We start from the raw sequence: 12955 nt of genomic DNA on the forward strand, positions 1-12955 counted from the left end.
TTCACAATTTGAGTTGAATTACTGAAATAAATGAACTTTTCCACGACATTCTAATTTATTGAGATGCACCTGTGTATGTATGTATGTGTGTATATATATATATATATATATACCATTATAATTTTTTTTAATGCATTATTATTAGTAGTAGTAGTAGTAGTAGATTTTTTGTAGTAGATAATTTGTATTGTATTATATGTAAAGATCTTTATACAATAATAGTGTCGTTTTATTCATTTTATTTATATCTTTATTATTTGTTATAGACATTTATTAGTAGTAGTAGTGTATGTTTGTATATTTGAAACTTATTGTATATTTAATATTCTTTAAACAATAATATTAATGTATTTATTAATTTATTATTTATGATTAATTTTAATGAGGAAAAAAAATAACTTAAATCATTTTAGCAAATGGCTGCAATATAACAAAGAGTGAAAAATTTAAGGGGGTCTGAATACTTTCCGTACCCACTGTATATATTTACAGTGCTGTGCGTATTAAGCCTATGCTGTAACTGTCATGAACACATGCAAATCGTTAATCAGTCTTGTTTGTATAGAGATAAAATACCTGTCAACATGTCATAATCGCGACAGCAGACTGCTTTTTAATTGCTGTAACTTATGCAGCTTCTTGTAAACTTCCTAAACTTGTAATCTTGACTGTTGCATGCTCAACTTCCAGGGTAAATTTGAATTTTTAGGTTTCTCTTTTCACAGAGAAGTTCACAGGCAGTAAATGATCAGTGTGATACTTTAAAGAAGCATATCATTGCTGTAACGTATATCCTTTTTTAAGGCTGTTGCCAGCTAAAGTAGCATGAAATGTAATGCTATTTGTGGCATGCAAAAAAAAAGAGAGGGGAAAAAAACATTTTAAAATGACTGAGTGTTTTCTTTCAGTTCAAGCTTGAAAGATGTCTGCTAATCTGCTTACCCTTTTAATTGTGAGATCTGGGGGCAGAGCTGCTTGAAGCTAGAATAAAGTTACTGATCCAGAAGTAAACTGATGGCCACAGTTATTCCTTGCTTTTGGTTTCCAAACACTGGCCTCCCTCCCGTCTCCACTCCCCTTCATTCTGGAGGGGAAGAAAAAAGCTCCTTGTACCAACAAAAGATTTTTTTTTTGCCATATGTTCGGTTGACATCTTCATCAGGTTCACAGCGGGTTACCTTAGTTTACGTTCACTCCACTGCTTGATGGGCTTTTCTACCAGTTCCTTGAGTAGCTGGCTCAAAGTCTAGACGAGCCCCTAAAGACAACCAGGACCCTTCCAGCATGCCAGGCACAATGGCATTATTGTGGACTTCGAGGAGCTGGTGCTTCCGCTTTACATGGACCTGTTCGGGCACAAAGACAATGGCTTTTTTCTGGGGCATGGAGTGGGTTAATCCAGACCTCTACATACTGTGAAATAAATCTTTTATAGATGAGCGAAAAAAGGAGCGGAAGAAGAAAAGGTTTTGCCAAGAAGGTTGCGAGTTCAGCATTTTAACCTTTTGGCCAGAATGAGGCGAGAGGAGGAGGAGGAGGAGGCATGGAAGGAGGGTACAAAGAGGAAAGGCAGGCAGGCAACACATAGTCCTTCATCTCTGGATGAAGACCGAAACCACTGGTTTTCAATGGGTTTGCATTTGTTTGTCTGGTTCAGAAGAGACTTGACTGTAAATATCTTGGACACTTCTTACAACATGCAGCTATTGCAGTGAGTTAATCCCAGGTGTTAAAGGTATAGTTTACCCAAAATTGATTCAATCACTCACCCTCATGGTTGTAGATATTTTAATATGTCCCAGTCTCCAATGGTGTTGTTTTGGACCCCATTTACTTTCATTGCATGGACACATTCTTTGGAATACTTTGGAATACTAAAATTTTAAGTTTGAGTCAACTATCCCACGTTTCTGCGGGTCTTAAAAAGGTCTTAAAGTCTTAAATTGCTCTTCCACAAATTAAGGCCTAAAAAGGTCTTAAATATGATCAGAAATCTTAAATTCATAAAGTCATGGCATAAATGAATATATGTCTCTGTATTTTTGTTTTCCATTACAAATATTTAAACATCCTTAAATCAAGATACAATCAAGGTGCAAATTGAACGGATAAAGTCTTGTTTTCTGAGAAATTGAATAAAATTAAATGAGTTAATGTTTAAAACAAGAACAGTTATGTGTCAGTGAGGTATAAAAACTTGTTTTTCCTTTGAATTAGGTTGATTTTTCTGAGCCCATTGGCAGATATTTATTCTTGTTTTAATCATAAACTCACTTCATTTTGATCAGTTTCTTAGAAAATTCTTCTTATCTGATGTCATTTTGCTTCCCAATTAACTTCTCAGGTATCTTGATTTAAGATTCTTTAGACATTTGCACTGGAAAAAAAGACGGAAATACTGATGAAGAATGCCACGTTTATTGCAGTGTGATCAGAAGGTACAGTGAAAGTTATTTCCATATTCTAGTTAATCTTTATTTGTACAATGAATTAAAAAGTAGTGGAGATCTGTTGGAAGTTGTGTTTTCCAACTTTGAAGCATTGCCAATAAAAGACATTTATGTTTGGAGACCATATTTACATATTGTATTCCATTCGATATATTCCTTAAATTTTCTTTTCTTAAAGTTTTAAAGGGGTCATGAACTGCCCTGCCTTTTTTATTATTTTGTACTGTTCTCTGAGGTCTACTTATAATGTTATCAAGATTTTTACATCAAAAACATCATAATTTAGAAATAATAGATAATTTTCTGTCCTGTTTTGACCCCCTCATCGGAACGCTTTGTTTGAAAAGGCGTGGCGGATTGTCGACTCTGAACTGCATCTTGTTGTCTACAGAGCATCTTTATCGTTTGATTTCAGCGTAGAATTGCATTTGCCTCTCACATTATTTACACTACATGCGTGAATCGGTAAGCAGAGCTAAACAGGCAATGATGTAGAAGCAGGCGTTGCTCATCTGCGGAGGCGGGGTTTAGCCACACTATTACGTCATAAAGTGGCACATTCCACAAGCTGTCCTTTTGGCAGATTGGCTTCAATATAAGCTGTTTGTAGACTGAGAAAGTTTTTGAGTTCTGAAACTTAACGGTATGTTTTTATAGTGCAATGACCTCTTATATGTCAAAAGATCAAGGGAATTTTGATTTCTCAGTTCATGACCTCTTTAAATTTACCTTCATAAAAAGACTGCATTTCTTTAAAACAGCATAAAGGCCTGTTCACACCAAGAATGCTAACTATAAAGATAAACATAACAATAACTATATCATTGTCCCCATCAACACATGATATAGTTTTGTTTATTGTAAGCATGTGTTGCCATTTTGTTGTCTGCCACTTTAAATGCTTGAGCTCTTTAAAGCAGGATTGATTCTGATTGGCTGTCAATGTTTTATCAGTCTTGTTTTGAAAGTAGTTCCAATGATAGCGTTCCTTTGTGTCGTTATCGTTATATATGAATGTGGTGTGGACTTCCCTATTCTCATAGAATTAGAATAGTAATTAAAACTTGATAATTATTAAGTTATTGTCATTGGTGTGAATGGACCTTAAGAGGACTGATATGTAAAAGTTTTATAGACTTGTTTACATTGCCAGAATATTAATATTGACGTCGTATGGTCATTACATTAGCAAGTAATTTCCATCTCCACACTGAAAACGCAAATGCTGTAATGTGCAACACATTAACAGCCAATCAGATGTTTAATATTGAGTCATGTGGACAAAATGTCCTGTCGCTCTTCTTTGTCCACTTTGCCAAGTGCTAAAATGTGATTGTTTTGTCCTAGCCAGCGACAAGTAATTTGTCTGTCCACACTTAACGCACAAATTTTGCGCATTGCGCCACAGTAACAGCCAGTAAGAATGTATTTGATATGATAATCAGTAATGTGGAGTGTTTTGGACGCCGCTCTTGTTGCTCATTGGCTGGGACACAGTGTTATATTTAGTAATTTGACAGACCGTCTCCATTGCCCTGTGGGTTCCACAGTTTGGACTCTACTTCGATAATACTTAATACTATGATAATGACACCTCACATATTCACAATACTTGTTGACACAGTTTATTAAACACAGTTCGATCCCAAGGAGCCATTAAGGTATGTTGAGTTTTTCCATCAGTGTACAATGACAGCTTGGCAACTCAATCGGCTCGGCGTGCGTTCGGCGTATTGGCTCTACACCCATCCCGTTCGCAGATAGACAGACAGAGGTGGTAAAAAGTGGTGTCAGCTGTGAGCTCTTTCCACCACTCACCTATTAACCTTCTTCCCCCCGGCCTCGGCTCTTTCAAAGCGGTGTGTATCGACTTTTAAAGACAAGCATTCCCGGGACGTCAAAACATTGATTTGCGACTGACCCGCGCTGTCTGCGCTTGGGGCGGCGGCGTGTTGCCACGCAGCAGCGGTCCTGTCGAAGGTTAGCCGTGCACGAAGCCCAGGGGGAATCTCTGGAAGGGCCCTCCCAAGCCTGCCATCACCCACGGCCGGCTTCACATTGGGTGCGAAAGCAAAAAAGAAAAATAGCTCGCTCCTCCGAGGTGATTTCAATTCAATTCTCACCCATTAGCCGGCGTTCGCTCCGCAGTCAAATTACTTGCCAGGTCTGATGCTTGCGGGTGAGATTGTTTTCCTTGCTGTCGATGGCAGCCGATGGGTTTTTAGACTTCTTCAAGGTGTTTTCAATGGTGGTGAGATGAAAACAGTGACGGCAATACATTGAGCTGCCACCACCTTGGCATGTTACGTCAGATTGAAAGTGCTGAGACTAAGTGTAATGATTGGTAAAGGACAGTTGAAAACAGGCTTATGCTTTAAAAGCGTCATTTGAGATATTTAATGAAATTCATCTTGTGTCTGTTGACTGTTTACCGTATGTCTGTTCAAGGTTGAAACTTGGAGTTGGTGGTATGACTGAAATCTCAAGTAATTTTCACTTACATAGTTATTTTCACTTGTAAAAATGCTTTTGTATATTAAATAACTGTTAAATAATGATATTTGCAAATGAAATACTTGATCTGATTTTAAGGCTCTGTAAAATAGCCAGTTGATTGCAGCAGTCCACTTTTTTAGCAGTTTCCAGAACTATTTTTTCTAATTAATTTACCTAAAAATCTTCAACAAAAAAAAAGTTAAAATCAAACAGAAGCAAAAAAGTATCTGACCCTGGAGGAAAAAAGGTACAAGACAGTGTACTAATAACATCTTTATAAGGGAGTGAACCACAGTGAGCCACAGTCCAGTGAAGTCCTACAAATGATGTAATCAAATGATTCAAATCAAATTAAAAAGATGACAATACAAAACGTTTGATGTGAAGTCTTTCGTTATGAGTATAAAAACAACGTATTTTGAATTTATTGCAAAATATTCTTATTTACGAACATACAAGTTGTAAAAGAAGATACCAACCTGATTACACCTGATTAGTCTTATTTTATAATTAATTATACTCTTATAAAATGTATTAATATTTACAATAAGCCTTTATTTTTGTATTTTCAGTTATCATTTTAATTTAGGTTTTAGTGCTTGTTTTAATTTGTATTAGTTTTTAATATATTTCTATTTAGCTTTAAATTATTTTTATTTCAGTTTTATTAATATTAGTGCTTAAATTTATTTCAGTTAGTTGCCAAAGCAACATTTCTAATTTTCATTTACTTTTATAAATATATTATTTTATTTTATATTTAATTACAATTTTTTTTATTTTAGCTTGATTTCAGTTACCACAAACTATTTTTTATAAACATTTCTCCTCTGAAAGTATTAAAATTTAAATCAAATATCAAGCTGAAATATTGTGTATTTACCTTTTTAAACTTTAAAAAATAAAAATAAAAGTAATGTTAAATAATTATATACAATTGATTAAATTATTGTCATTTAGACTATTTTAAATCTTGTTACTTTTGAGTTTGCCATGACTATAGCATTAGATTTGAATATGACATTAAATAAATAAATAAATAAATCATAGGAGTGGGTTTGCCACAATTCCCTGATTGGTGGATCTTCTTCTTAGGATGATGGGCAGTGTGGTTCTTCACCTATATTTTTTGTTTAAAAAAAAAATACTGATAACGTTCGAGCTTGCGGTACATATTTCTCCAAGGTATTATAGAGATTCATTTAATATGAAGTTCTCTGTGGAGAAAATGAGTAAGATTTTTAATTCCGGAACTGGACTGTTTCACTCTCCATACACGCACCTGTGACTGCGCATCAGCTGAATTATACAGTGGGTACGGAAAGTATTCAGACCCCCTTAAATTTTTCACTCTTTGTTATATTAGGACCATGTGATATTTCAGTTTTTCTTTTTTAATAAATCTGCAAAAATGTCAACAATTCTGTGTTTTTCTGTCAATATGGGGTGCTGTGTGTACATTAATGAGGAAAAAAAATTAACTTAAATGATTTTAGCAAATGGCTGAAATATAACAAAGAGTGAAAAATTGAAGGGGGTCTGAATACTTTCCGTACCCACTGTATGTCTATATGTGTTGTGCCAAATACCTTTTATTCATCATGATTTATTTCAGACACATCTGCCTCTGTATTTCAAGTTTCTTGACCGCTCTCACATGTGAATCTCTCTACCGACTGTATGTTCTATACTGCCCACCCCTAGTTGAAATGTCTGTCAAGTTGGTCTGCCCCTCTTCCTGTGCATGGGTGTGTGTGTGTGTTTGTCTGTTTCCGTGTCTGTGTGTGCCCACTGGCTCAGGGCGCTTCGCAGACCTGCTGGGAACAGGAGCGGCCTCAGTGTGTCAAGCCCAGGAGGGGAGGCCGCTGGGGAGCGAGAGGGGCAAGAGGGGGATTAAGCAGCCCCAGGTCTGTCACGTTGACATTTCTCTCCCTGGCTCCAGCAGCAGGGGTTGGGTTTACCCTCCTAACCTTCAACTTTCAGCCTTAACCCATTAATCCCTTTGTGTCTGCCCGCCCCGCTCAAACACCCTCACAATATGGCAGCAGGAGGCTGCGGAGGCAAGGAGCCGGGGTCCCTTTGACAGCTTTTCACCCACAGACAGGGGCCTTCATCTTTCTACATTCCCCAGTGTACAAACCTCCCCCTACCAAAAACAGACAGTTGGTCACCCAATCGGTCATTTTTGCACCGTTTCCCATTTTTGTGTCATTTAAAATCTGCGTTTGGGAGGTTAATTGCTAAACAAGTTCATGTTTAAGCAGAAAACCCATCTTTTTTTTCCAACGTCAGTGGGAATTAGTGTTACTTGAGTGTGTAAGGTACTGTCATTCTTAAAAAGTGACAAAGCCGTTTACATCTCTGCTTTGAATACTCCTACTAGATGGCAAATATGTGATTGCATTGCTCAGATTTGAAGCCGGATCTGGCTTGTTGAAGGGACAGCGCGGGCGTTAATAATAAAAGAGCTCATCTGAATTTTTGGGGCTTTTCATGTGAGTCCCCCGTCGTGCCAAAATCCCACCGGGATAGAGATTTGCAAGTCCTTTGCCTCTGTGTATGAATAAGCATGTGTCTCAAGGTATTTTTGAATCTGTAAGAACACGGGAGCCTCCAGGATATGCAGCACAGAAGGTGCGTGGTTGGAGGGCAATGCCCCTCTATTACCACTCCCTCTCACCTATCACTTTCTCTTGCCTCCATTTATGGCATTGCTTCTCTTTTTATTCATTACTCTTTTTATTGTCTTTTCCCTCTTCTTACTTTTTATATCAAAGTAGTTGACGCAAGAGCATTGACAGTGTCCTGCACTGTGACATCTAAAACTGTTTAAACGTCAGTTTTCTGTCTCTTTTCGCTATCTCGCATGTATTTTATGACCACATGGCATTGTTTTCTACTGTTTGAAAATTATGGAGTTTTTAATGTGTTTGAAAGAAGTCTTTTGTGTCCGCCAAGGCTGCATTTATTTGATAAAAAAAAAAAAAAAAAAGTAATTTTGTGAGATTTGTAACAAATTTAAAATAATTTCTATTGTTCTACCTATGTTGGCCTTTAATGTTATTGTGTTCTATTTTAATATATTTTAAAATTGTTAAAATGTATTTCTGTAATGCAAAGATGAAATTGCGGTCATATTTGGTCAATTTAATGCATCCTTGGTCAATAAATGTATTAATTTTTTTCAAAAAAACAGTCTGACCCTAAACTTTTAAATGGTTTGATGAATGAATGAATGAATGGAGAGTGAATGAATGAACAAATGAATGAATGAACGAACAAATGAATGAATGATTGAATGAATGTACAATGAATGAAACTGGCTCACGGTTAATTGAATCTTTTGTTTTTGATTGGCTCTCTGTATGTGCAAATTAAATACAAAGTTGTGTTGTTTTATTATATCATTGTCATTTTAGTATTTTGTTGTCTCACATATTGGGCAGAGTTCCAATTCCAATCTAGTTATTATTTTTGATGAATCACATTTTATTGAAGCTTACAAGTGATTAGAAAAAGGTAAAATAAATGAGCTGTCACAGCATTTAAAATATATACTGCCATACATTTTTAGAAAATGTAACCTAAAATGTTAAAGATTTTATTGTCAGCTACCCATCATTCTCTCTGTCTCTGTCTCTATCCGTATCTCTTCTTTCTGTTCTCTTTCCCTCTATGTCCCTTGTGTTCCTCTTTCTCTCCCTGGCTGTGGTTCCCATCCTCTCACCCATAAAATCAGCATAAAATTGACCTGACTGTGCCAGATCAGATGGAGGAGTTGGGCTTCAGATCCCTGGAGAGAAGGAAATTCAGTCTTTGTAAAAATATTATAAGACAAGGTCCGTGAAATCTCACAATGGGATTATGTAATGTACCTTTGTCAGTCTTTGTCACTTTTTTCCTCCCTCCCTTTCCTCTCTGAACTCTGGTCAGCACTGGTGGAGAATATACTGGCAGATTAACGTTTGCCACACAGTGCAACGACTAGGGTGGATTCTGAATAGAAGTGAAAATACAAAAAAGAAGGGGTTAGGTTATGAAAAATCCTTTCTGGTGAAGGAAGGTTGAAGGTTGGGTTCATGCACGACATGTTAAATCACCAGAGCGTTCATTCTGCTAGTCACTGCTTCATCTGAAATCAGTTCCAACACAGCAGAACTGAATCATCAGCACTGTTGCTGTGGATTAGATCAGAATGCAGAAGCAAGTGTTTCATTTCAGATATGATGGGAAGTTCATATTGTTAGTCTGTAAATTGATGCTGACATGAAAGAAGAAATGGTTAACATGCAAATGCTCTAAATTTAACTTAACTCATTGATATAGCTGCCGTTTGTTTGTCGATACAACCTGAAACTTAAAAAAAAAAAAAAGTACACTGCTGCAGCTAAATCTGGTTGTCAGTTCACCTTTTGGTGCTTAATCCTGTTCTGTACACACACAGTTCAGTCATTTATGGGAGTGACAAGCGCATTTTACAAAGGAATTGACTCGAGGAAAATTCAGGTAGTGACAACCACTTTTAAAGAAATTCTGCGCTGTGTGTACGGAACCAAACTGAACAACTAGTTGTATTTAAACACTTATCAGAGTTGTGTCTCTCTTCTGTATGCGCAGTGCAAGAAATCGCAGTGAACAAGGTACGTCGAGACTCATTAGTGTTGCCAGATCTTGCTAGAGAAAAAAAAGCAAATGGGAACAAACCCATAATAAACTTAAATGCTTTATCATGGAAATAAGCTACATACCAAAATATTGTGACCTGCATGTGCATACGTTATAAACTTAAATATTATTATCATAAACTGGATCGCTTTATGAGCCGTGCCCAAACAACAAACCCAAAGATGCTTATAAAGCATCACTTTTTTTTTTTTTGCTACGTGTACTTGAGAGAGTACACCAAGACTTGTCATTTGCACTTACATCTTGTTGCTCTTTTGTTAGTTTTGATTGCTTCTATTGTCCTCATTTGTAAGTCGCTTTGGATAAAAGTGTCTGCTAAATGACTAAATAAATAAATGACTTTTAATAAGTGGATATGGCAACCCTTAAAGAGTGCAAACTGCGAAGTAGCCCTCCAAAATTAAACAAAAGACGATGCTTCTGTTGAGAGTGATAAAAATCTGAACATAATATGCTTTGGTAAAAAATATTGGATACTAAACATGTGTGATGCCAGAATGTTGCTGTGGTTATTGTAGTGTCAGTAATCACAATTTCGGTACATAAACAAAACTTATATGTAATTTATGGGATTCACTTTTGTATTTAAATGCGGTTGTCACTCCTGAAACTTTATAATATGTGTGTGGCCCTAGAGTGCTGTGGGTGGTTGCTAGGGAGTTGCTAATCGGTTGATAATGTGTTCTAGGTGGTTGCTATGGCATCGCTAGGGTGTTCTAAATGGTTGCTGGGTAGATCCAACGTTTTTTTTTACTTATGCTGCTTTGTTTTTTTGCTTTAAACATAAGTTTAGTCATGATTTAGTCAGCGTTTAGTCACATTAGTAAAATTTTGGTGTAATTTCTCAACAAAAAAAGGTTCATTATCAATAGTGTAGCAATATATGAAGCACAGCTCACACAGAAGTCACTTTAAAACCAAGCAGCTTTCTGTTGGTCAGTGCCCAAGTTTGCTTGACCAACTTGAAAATTAGTAAAATATAGATGGGGAAATCTTTCGCCCTCATGCAAAACTCCCAGTCTCATGATTTCTGTTGACTGGATTCGCCTGTGAAATTTTGCTGAGCAACCGTAATTGTGACCGCACATTGAGTCCTGCGTCATAGTTGTTGAACTAGTTCTGTGTGATCATCTAATCTCTTCTGAGAGCATATTTATCTTTCATCAAAGAGGATATTTGAACTTCCTGTAACAGACCGGTCTTTGATGCAGGGTACTACCTCAACTTAACAGGAAAACTGAATGATGTGTAGCTGTTTGAAACTTTCGTTTGGTTCCCAGATATTTCATATAGTTATATAGCAAACTATTGATTCACTGATTCATTGTGATTCATTCTTAAGAATAACATTTTTCTTAACTGTTAACTTTTATCTTCATTTCTAACTTGAAAATAAAGTTAAGAATATTTTGTATTCTCAAAACAATTTCTTGACAGAAATGGTTCTTAGGATAGTTCTAAAGACAAAACTTGAATTGAATCTGAATTTCTGAAAACAATGTTCTCAAAAATTATCGTAAATATCCTCTTAAAGTTAGGATAACCTCCAACTTGTCTTAAAACCCCAAAGGTAAGATGTTTAATGACAAGTCAAGCCAGTAGTGATGAAAACGGTGTGCACATTTATTATGATTATTATGGTAATATGCAGGCAGTGCAGAAAGAACTGAAAGTCTTCAGCAGGAATTGGCATACAATCAGAAAACACCAAAGCGAGTAATTTTTTTTTTCCTTATGAAAAAAGCAAGATGTTCTAAAGAAAATATTAAAAAAGTTCTTAAAAATTGTTCAAGAATTGCACTTAGGAACATTACAAACTCTTATCTTTATCTTTATTTCAAGGGGCCATATGATGCGATTTCAATTTTTCCTTTCTCTTTGGTGTGTTACAAGCTCTTGGTGCATAAAGAAGATCTGTAAAGTTGCAAAGACTAAAGTCTCAAATCCAAAGAGATATTCTTTAGAAAAGTTAAGAGTCAACCGCACCTACCTAAAACGGCTCGTTCTAACACGCCCCCACATGTCTACGTCACGATGTGGGAAGATTTGCATAACACCGCCCAAATGTTCACGCAAAGAAAGAAGGCGTAACTTTTATTCTCGCTGTAGTATTGTTGCTGCCGCTGCTGCCATATTGTGAAGGCGCTGTGTGTTTCGTTGTGAAAGCGAAACCAGCATCACAATATGATAAGGGCGTAACATTTCCATCACACGCTTGAGGTATTCGGCCAATCACAACGCACTGGATAGCTGGCCAATCAGAGCACACCTCGCTTTTCAGACCGATGAGCTTTGTAAAAATCAATGCGTTTCAGAAAGGCGGGGCATAGAGGAGAAACAATAATGTACAGTATGTGGAAAATAATGTATTTTTTTTAACCTTAAACCACATAAACACATTTCATTACACCAAATACACAACATAATGTTCCTTTTAGCAACATCATATGACCCCTTTAATTTATCTTGAATTTATCTTAAGAATTTTCATGAAGCTGTCCCCTGGACTCATACATAAAATAATTGGAATTTTAAATTAATAATCCTAGTAACTGAAAATTATGCTCAGGAGAAAACATTGCATATAGAAGTGAATTCTTTGCAATGTCTATAGCACACAATACTGAATCAAAGTTCGAATTGTGAAGAGTGCAAAAATCCTCATCTCTATTGTCATAACATTGAGGTGTTAGATCAGCCGTACTCTGCACACCCCATTTGAGACTGTGTTTGTCTGTGCACCAAACTCATTGTCTGGTTTCAGGGTCCTCTCATTGACCTTCAGCAGACATTGAGTTGTTGTTTTGTGGTCCAAGATGATCTTTTTAGAGTGAGTCATAGTGGAGGCGTCTGGAGTTCTGCCTCATTATGTGTCACAAGGTGTGTAGTTTTTAAAGTCTGAACACACTTATTTATTTGAGGTCATGGCACTTTACCAAAAATCAAAATATTATTGAGCTGTTTAAAACTATTAAAAACTGCTATGATAATATTGAGTTATATGTGAAGTCAGTAACTCCTGTTTACCTTTTAACAAAAATAAATGTTACTGGAATAATTTAGATTTAATTAAATAAATGACATATATTAATACTAATAATGTAAATTATGTAATATAAAGATTGTAAATAAATACAAATTTAATAATAATAATAATAAGAATAGTTATTCATTTATTTACATTTTTTTATTATTTTACATATAATTATACATTAAATTACATATCAAATAAAAATATATTATTAATAATATTAATAATGAATGAATCTGACCCCTGGATTGATGCATAAAATTATTGGAATTTTAAAATAACCATTATTAAT

General features: G+C 35.8%; 1 protein-coding gene across 2 annotated transcripts in view; it reads left to right on the forward strand.

Annotated features, from left to right (window-relative positions):
- The window catches only part of dennd1b (DENN/MADD domain containing 1B), a 105464-nt gene that overhangs the window by 14804 nt on the left and 77705 nt on the right, over window positions 1-12955 (forward strand). The gene's annotated exons all lie outside the window — the stretch shown is intronic.

Source organism: Sinocyclocheilus anshuiensis, unplaced genomic scaffold (genome assembly GCF_001515605.1).
Source record: "Sinocyclocheilus anshuiensis isolate Anshui unplaced genomic scaffold, SAMN03320099.WGS_v1.1 scaffold766, whole genome shotgun sequence".
Lineage (NCBI taxonomy): Eukaryota > Metazoa > Chordata > Actinopteri > Cypriniformes > Cyprinidae > Sinocyclocheilus > Sinocyclocheilus anshuiensis.